Here is a 7,546-nt window from a genome sequence, read left to right on the forward strand (position 1 = left end):
AGTGGGGAGGAACCGTCCACCCAACGCCGGCGCGAGCCGGGGCCGGTGGGGGCCCTACCAAGGCGGGTCATGAGTGCCAGTCGGTCAGTTCGGGAGAAGGGGAGGGTACTCGGAGGCCCGCCGGGAGCAGACGGGGGTCCGGAAGCTGAGGGGGGTGAAGGACGGCGGCCGGGAGCAGACGGCCGTCCCCGGGAGGGGGTGTTCGTTCACGTGCGGACGCCGGGAGCAGGCGGCCGTCACGCGATTCTGCCAACCGTTCCCACCGGCCTGTGTTTAAGGAGGCGGCCGGTCCTCCGTCCTTGGATGGATAAGATTCGCAGATTTTCGCCCGGCCTGTGTTTAAGGAGGCGGCCGGTTCCCTCCTTCCTTCCTTTCTTGGATGTATAACATTCGCAGATTTTCGCCCGGCCGGTGGTTTAAGGAGGCGGCCGGTCCTCCCTCCTTGGATGTATAACATTCGCAGATTTTCGCCCGGCCTATGTTTAGTGAGGCGACCGGTCCTCCCTCCTTGGATGTATAACATTCGCATATTTTCGCCCGGCCGGTGGTTTAAGGAGGCGGCCGGTCCTCCCTCCTTGGATGTATAACATTCGCAGATTTTCGCCCGGCCTATGTTTAGTGAGGCGACCGGTCCTCCGTGGAGAGCGACCCGCAAGTGGGGAGGAACCGTCCACCCAACGCCGGCGCGAGCCGGGGCCGGTGGGGGCCCTACCAAGGCGGGTCTCATTGCCTGTCGGTCAGTTCGGGAGAAGGTGGGGGTACTCGGAGGCCCGCCGGGAGCAGACGGGGGTCCGGAAGGTGAGGGGGTGAAGGACGGCGGTCGGGAGCAGACGGCCGTCCCCGGGAGGGGGTGTTCGTTCACGTGCGGACGCCGGGAGCAGGCGGCCGTCACGCAATTCTGCCAACCGTTCCCACCGGCCTGTGTTTAAGGAGGCGGCCGGTCCTCCACGAGAAGAATTCTGCCAAACGTTCCACCGGCCTGTGTTTAAGGAGGCGGCCGGTCCTCCCCGTCGTTCCGCCGGCTTGTGTTTAAGGAGGCGGCCGGTCCTCCACGAGAAGAATTCTGCCAAACGTTCCACCGGCCTGTGTTTAAGGAGGCGGCCGGTCCTCCCCGTCGTTCCGCCGGCTTGTGTTTAAGGAGGCGGCCGGTCCTCCACGAGAAGAATTCTGCCAAACGTTCCACCGGCCTGTGTTTAAGGAGGCGGCCGGTCCTCCCCGTCGTTCCGCCGGCTTGTGTTTAAGGAGGCGGCCGGTCCTCCACGAGAAGAATTCTGCCAAACGTTCCACCGGCCTGTGTTTAAGGAGGCGGCCGGTCCTCCCCGTCGTTCCGCCGGCTTGTGTTTAAGGAGGCGGCCGGTCCTCCACGAGAAGAATTCTGCCAAACGTTCCACCGGCCTGTGTTTAAGGAGGCGGCCGGTCCTCCCCGTCGTTCCGCCGGCTTGTGTTTAAGGAGGCGGCCGGTCCTCCACGAGAAGAATTCTGCCAAACGTTCCACCGGCCTGTGTTTAAGGAGGCGGCCGGTCCTCCCCGTCGTTCCGCCGGCTTGTGTTTAAGGAGGCGGCCGGTCCTCCACTATTCCTTCCTTGGATGGAAAGCATGTAGCACTTTGAAAATTTTCGAGCACTGTGACACTTTGAAAATTTTCGAGAGTTTTTGTACTTAGAAAATTTTTCGCTCTTGCACTTCCAGAGTGCTTTGCGGTAGCTCCTAGGTTCGCTGTCCGAGCATGTGAACACTTTTTGGGGGAGAACACATCGCTAGAGACACCAGCCGCCTGGTTCTCGGGGCCAAAACTTGTGTTCCCCACACTCGTTCTGACTATATTTTGCGATTTGGGGGTAAAGGTAATGAGTACAGTGACTAGGCGGACCAACTCATCGTACTCTGGCGCACCAACAGACCAAAGCTGGTACTGCACTTACCCCTGGTACCCCAACGCCTGGTACCTGACGGGCGAGAGGCTGATTTTTCGCTATTTGCGGCCGACCGAGGGAACCAGACAAAGCGGACACTTTACGGCGCAAGAGCCGTTGGCACTTAGAAATTTTTCGACAAAGTTGGCGCGAGCTCCAGAAGGAGAGGCTGATTTTTCGCTATTTGTGGCCGACCGAGGGAACCAGGCAAAGCGGACACTTTACGGCGCAAGAGCCGTTGGCACTTAGAAATTTTTTGACAAAGTTGGCGCGAGCTCCAGGAGAGGCTGATTTTTCGCTATTTGTGGCCGACCGAGGGAACCAGGCAAAGCGGACACATTACGGCGCAAGAGCCGTTGGCACTTAGAAAATATTCGCCAAAGTTGGCACGAGCTCCAGAAGGAGAGGCTGATTTTTCGCTATTTGTGGCCGACCGAGGGAACCAGACAAAGCGGACACATTACGGCGCAAGAGCCGTTGGCACTTAGAAAATATTCGCCAAAGTTGGCACGAGCTCCAGAAGGAGAGGCTGATTTTTCGCTATTTGTGGCCGACCGAGGGAACCAGACAAAGCGGACACATTACGGCGCAAGAGCCGTTGGCACTTGCGCGAGCTCCAGAAGGAGAGGCTGATTTTTCGCTATTTGTGGCCGACCGAGGGAACCAGACAAAGCGGACACTTTACGGCGCAAGAGCCGTTGGCACTTAGAAAATATTCGCCAAAGTTGGCGCGAGCTCCAGAAAGAGAGGCTGATTTTTCGCTATTTGTGGCCGACCGAGGGAACCAGACAAAGCGGACACATTACGGCGCAAGAGCCGTTGGCACTTAGAAAATATTCGCCAAAGTTGGCACGAGCTCCAGAAGGAGAGGCTGATTTTTCGCTATTTGTGGCCGACCGAGGGAACCAGACAAAGCGGACACATTACGGCGCAAGAGCCGTTGGCACTTGCGCGAGCTCCAGAAGGAGAGGCTGATTTTTCGCTATTTGTGGCCGACCGAGGGAACCAGGCAAAGCGGACACATTACGGCGCAAGAGCCGTTGGCACTTAGGCGAGCTCCAGAAGGAGAGGCTGATTTTTCGCCGTTTGTGGCCGACCGAGGGAACCAGGCAAAGCGGACACATTACGGCGCAAGAGCCGTTGGCACTTAGGCGAGCTCCAGAAGGAGAGGCTGATTTTTCGCTATTTGTGGCCGACCGAGGGAACCAGGCAAAGCGGACACATTACGGCGCAAGAGCCGTTGGCACTTAGGCGAGCTCCAGAAGGAGAGGCTGATTTTTCGCTATTTGTGGCCGACCGAGGGAACCAGGCAAAGCGGACACATTACGGCGCAAGAGCCGTTGGCACTTAGGCGAGCTCCAGAAGGAGAGGCTGATTTTTCGCTATTTGTGGCCGACCGAGGGAACCAGGCAAAGCGGACACATTACGGCGCAAGAGCCGTTGGCACTTAGAAAATATTCGCCAAAGTTGGCACGAGCTCCAGAATGAGAGGCTGATTTTTCGCCGTTTGTGGCCGACCGAGGGAACCAGACAAAGCGGACACATTACGGCGCAAGAGCCGTTGGCACTTAGGCGAGCTCCAGAAGGAGAGGCTGATTTTTCGCTATTTGTGGCCGACCGAGGGAACCAGGCAAAGCGGACACTTTACGGCGCAAGAGCCGTTGGCACTTAGAAAATATTCGCCAAAGTTGGCGCGAGCTCCAGAAGGAGAGGCTGATTTTTCGCCGTTTGTGGCCGACCGAGGGAACCAGACAAAGCGGACACATTACGGCGCAAGAGCCGTTGGCACTTAGGCGAGCTCCAGAAGGAGAGGCTGATTTTTCGCTATTTGTGGCCGACCGAGGGAACCAGGCAAAGCGGACACTTTACGGCGCAAGAGCCGTTGGCACTTAGGCGAGCTCCAGAAGGAGAGGCTGATTTTTCGCTATTTGTGGCCGACCGAGGGAACCAGGCAAAGCGGACACATTACGGCGCAAGAGCCGTTGGCACTTAGGCGAGCTCCAGAAGGAGAGGCTGATTTTTCGCTATTTGTGGCCGACCGAGGGAACCAGGCAAAGCGGACACATTACGGCGCAAGAGCCGTTGGCACTTAGAAAATATTCGCCAAAGTTGGCACGAGCTCCAGAATGAGAGGCTGATTTTTCGCCGTTTGTGGCCGACCGAGGGAACCAGACAAAGCGGACACATTACGGCGCAAGAGCCGTTGGCACTTAGGCGAGCTCCAGAAGGAGAGGCTGATTTTTCGCTATTTGTGGCCGACCGAGGGAACCAGGCAAAGCGGACACTTTACGGCGCAAGAGCCGTTGGCACTTAGAAAATATTCGCCAAAGTTGGCGCGAGCTCCAGAAGGAGAGGCTGATTTTTCGCCGTTTGTGGCCGACCGAGGGAACCAGACAAAGCGGACACATTACGGCGCAAGAGCCGTTGGCACTTAGGCGAGCTCCAGAAGGAGAGGCTGATTTTTCGCTATTTGTGGCCGACCGAGGGAACCAGGCAAAGCGGACACTTTACGGCGCAAGAGCCGTTGGCACTTAGGCGAGCTCCAGAAGGAGAGGCTGATTTTTCGCTATTTGTGGCCGACCGAGGGAACCAGGCAAAGCGGACACTTTACGGCGCAAGAGCCGTTGGCACTTAGAAAATATTCGCCAAAGTTGGCGCGAGCTCCAGAAGGAGAGGCAGATTTTTCGCCGTTTGTGGCCGACCGAGGGAACCAGACAAAGCGGACACATTACGGCGCAAGAGCCGTTGGCACTTAGGCGAGCTCCAGAAGGAGAGGCTGGTTTTTCGCTATTTGTGGCCGACCGAGGGAACCAGACAAAGCGGACACTTTACGGCGCAAGAGCCGTTGGCACTTAGAAAATATTCGCCAAAGTTGGCGCGAGCTCCAGAAGGAGAGGCTGATTTTTCGCCGTTTGTGGCCGACCGAGGGAACCAGACAAAGCGGACACATTACGGCGCAAGAGCCGTTGGCACTTAGGCGAGCTCCAGAAGGAGAGGCTGATTTTTCGCTATTTGTGGCCGACCGAGGGAACCAGGCAAAGCGGACACTTTACGGCGCAAGAGCCGTTGGCACTTAGGCGAGCTCCAGAAGGAGAGGCTGATTTTTCGCTATTTGTGGCCGACCGAGGGAACCAGGCAAAGCGGACACTTTACGGCGCAAGAGCCGTTGGCACTTAGAAAATATTCGCCAAAGTTGGCGCGAGCTCCAGAAGGAGAGGCTGATTTTTCGCCGTTTGTGGCCGACCGAGGGAACCAGACAAAGCGGACACATTACGGCGCAAGAGCCGTTGGCACTTAGGCGAGCTCCAGAAGGAGAGGCTGGTTTTTCGCTATTTGTGGCCGACCGAGGGAACCAGACAAAGCGGACACTTTACGGCGCAAGAGCCGTTGGCACTTAGAAAATATTCGCCAAAGTTGGCGCGAGCTCCAGAAGGAGAGGCTGATTTTTCGCCGTTTGTGGCCGACCGAGGGAACCAGACAAAGCGGACACATTACGGCGCAAGAGCCGTTGGCACTTAGGCGAGCTCCAGAAGGAGAGGCTGATTTTTCGCTATTTGTGGCCGACCGAGGGAACCAGGCAAAGCGGACACTTTACGGCGCAAGAGCCGTTGGCACTTAGAAAATATTCGCCAAAGTTGGCGCGAGCTCCAGAAGGAGAGGCTGATTTTTCGCCGTTTGTGGCCGACCGAGGGAACCAGACAAAGCGGACACATTACGGCGCAAGAGCCGTTGGCACTTAGGCGAGCTCCAGAAGGAGAGGCTGGTTTTTCGCTATTTGTGGCCGACCGAGGGAACCAGGCAAAGCGGACACATTACGGCGCAAGAGCCGTTGGCACTTAGGCGAGCTCCAGAAGGAGAGGCTGATTTTTCGCTATTTGTGGCCGACCGAGGGAACCAGGCAAAGCGGACACTTTACGGCGCAAGAGCCGTTGGCACTTAGGCGAGCTCCAGAAGGAGAGGCTGATTTTTCGCTATTTGTGGCCGACCGAGGGAACCAGGCAAAGCGGACACTTTACGGCGCAAGAGCCGTTGGCACTTAGAAAATATTCGCCAAAGTTGGCGCGAGCTCCAGAAGGAGAGGCTGATTTTTCGCCGTTTGTGGCCGACCGAGGGAACCAGACAAAGCGGACACATTACGGCGCAAGAGCCGTTGGCACTTAGGCGAGCTCCAGAAGGAGAGGCTGATTTTTCGCTATTTGTGGCCGACCGAGGGAACCAGGCAAAGCGGGCACATTACGGCGCAAGAGCCGTTGGCACTTAGAAAATATTCGCCAAAGTTGGCACGAGCTCCAGAAGGAGAGGCTGATTTTTCGCTATTTGCGGCCGACCGAGGGAACCAGGCAAAGCGGACACATTACGGCGCAAGAGCCGTTGGCACTTAGGCGAGCTCCAGAAGGAGAGGCTGATTTTTCGCTATTTGTGGCCGACCGAGGGAACCAGGCAAAGCGGACACTTTACGGCGCAAGAGCCGTTGGCACTTAGAAAATATTCGCCAAAGTTGGCGCGAGCTCCAGAAGGAGAGGCTGATTTTTCGCTATTTGTGGCCGACCGAGGGAACCAGGCAAAGCGGACACATTACGGCGCAAGAGCCGTTGGCACTTAGGCGAGCTCCAGAAGGAGAGGCTGATTTTTCGCCGTTTGTGGCCGACCGAGGGAACCAGGCAAAGCGGACACATTACGGCGCAAGAGCCGTTGGCACTTAGGCGAGCTCCAGAAGGAGAGGCTGATTTTTCGCTATTTGTGGCCGACCGAGGGAACCAGGCAAAGCGGACACATTACGGCGCAAGAGCCGTTGGCACTTAGAAAATATTCGCCAAAGTTGGCGCGAGCTCCAGAAGGAGAGGCTGATTTTTCGCCGTTCGTGGCCGACCGAGGGAACCAGGCAAAGCGGACACATTACGGCGCAAGAGCCGTTGGCACTTAGGCGAGCTCCAGAAGGAGAGGCTGATTTTTCGCTATTTGTGGCCGACCGAGGGAACCAGGCAAAGCGGACACTTTACGGCGCAAGAGCCGTTGGCACTTAAAAATTTTTCGACAAAGTTGGCGCGAGCTCCAGAAGGAGAGGCTGATTTTTCGCTATTTGTGGCCGACCGAGGGAACCAGGCAAAGCGGACACATTACGGCGCAAGAGCCGTTGGCACTTAGAAAATATTCGCCAAAGTTGGCGCGAGCTCCAGAAGGAGAGGCTGATTTTTCGCCGTTCGTGGCCGACCGAGGGAACCAGGCAAAGCGGACACATTACGGCGCGAGAGCCGTTGGCACTTAGAAAATATTCGCCAAAGTTGGCGCGAGCTCCAGAAGGAGAGGCTGATTTTTCGCCGTTCGTGGCCGACCGAGGGAACCAGGCAAAGCGGACACATTACGGCGCAAGAGCCGTTGGCACTTAGAAAATATTCGCCAAAGTTGGCGCGAGCTCCAGAAGGAGAGGCTGATTTTTCGCCGTTCGTGGCCGACCGAGGGAACCAGGCAAAGCGGACACATTACGGCGCAAGAGCCGTTGGCACTTAGAAAATATTCGCCAAAGTTGGCGCGAGCTCCAGAAGGAGAGGCTGATTTTTCGCTGTTTGTGGCCGACCGAGGGAACCAGGCAAAGCGGACAGCTTGTGCGGCAGCCCACGCTGGCACTTAGAAAA

The sequence above is a fragment of the Syngnathus typhle genome, linkage group LG6 (genome assembly GCF_033458585.1).
Source record: "Syngnathus typhle isolate RoL2023-S1 ecotype Sweden linkage group LG6, RoL_Styp_1.0, whole genome shotgun sequence".
Taxonomy (NCBI): domain Eukaryota; kingdom Metazoa; phylum Chordata; class Actinopteri; order Syngnathiformes; family Syngnathidae; genus Syngnathus; species Syngnathus typhle.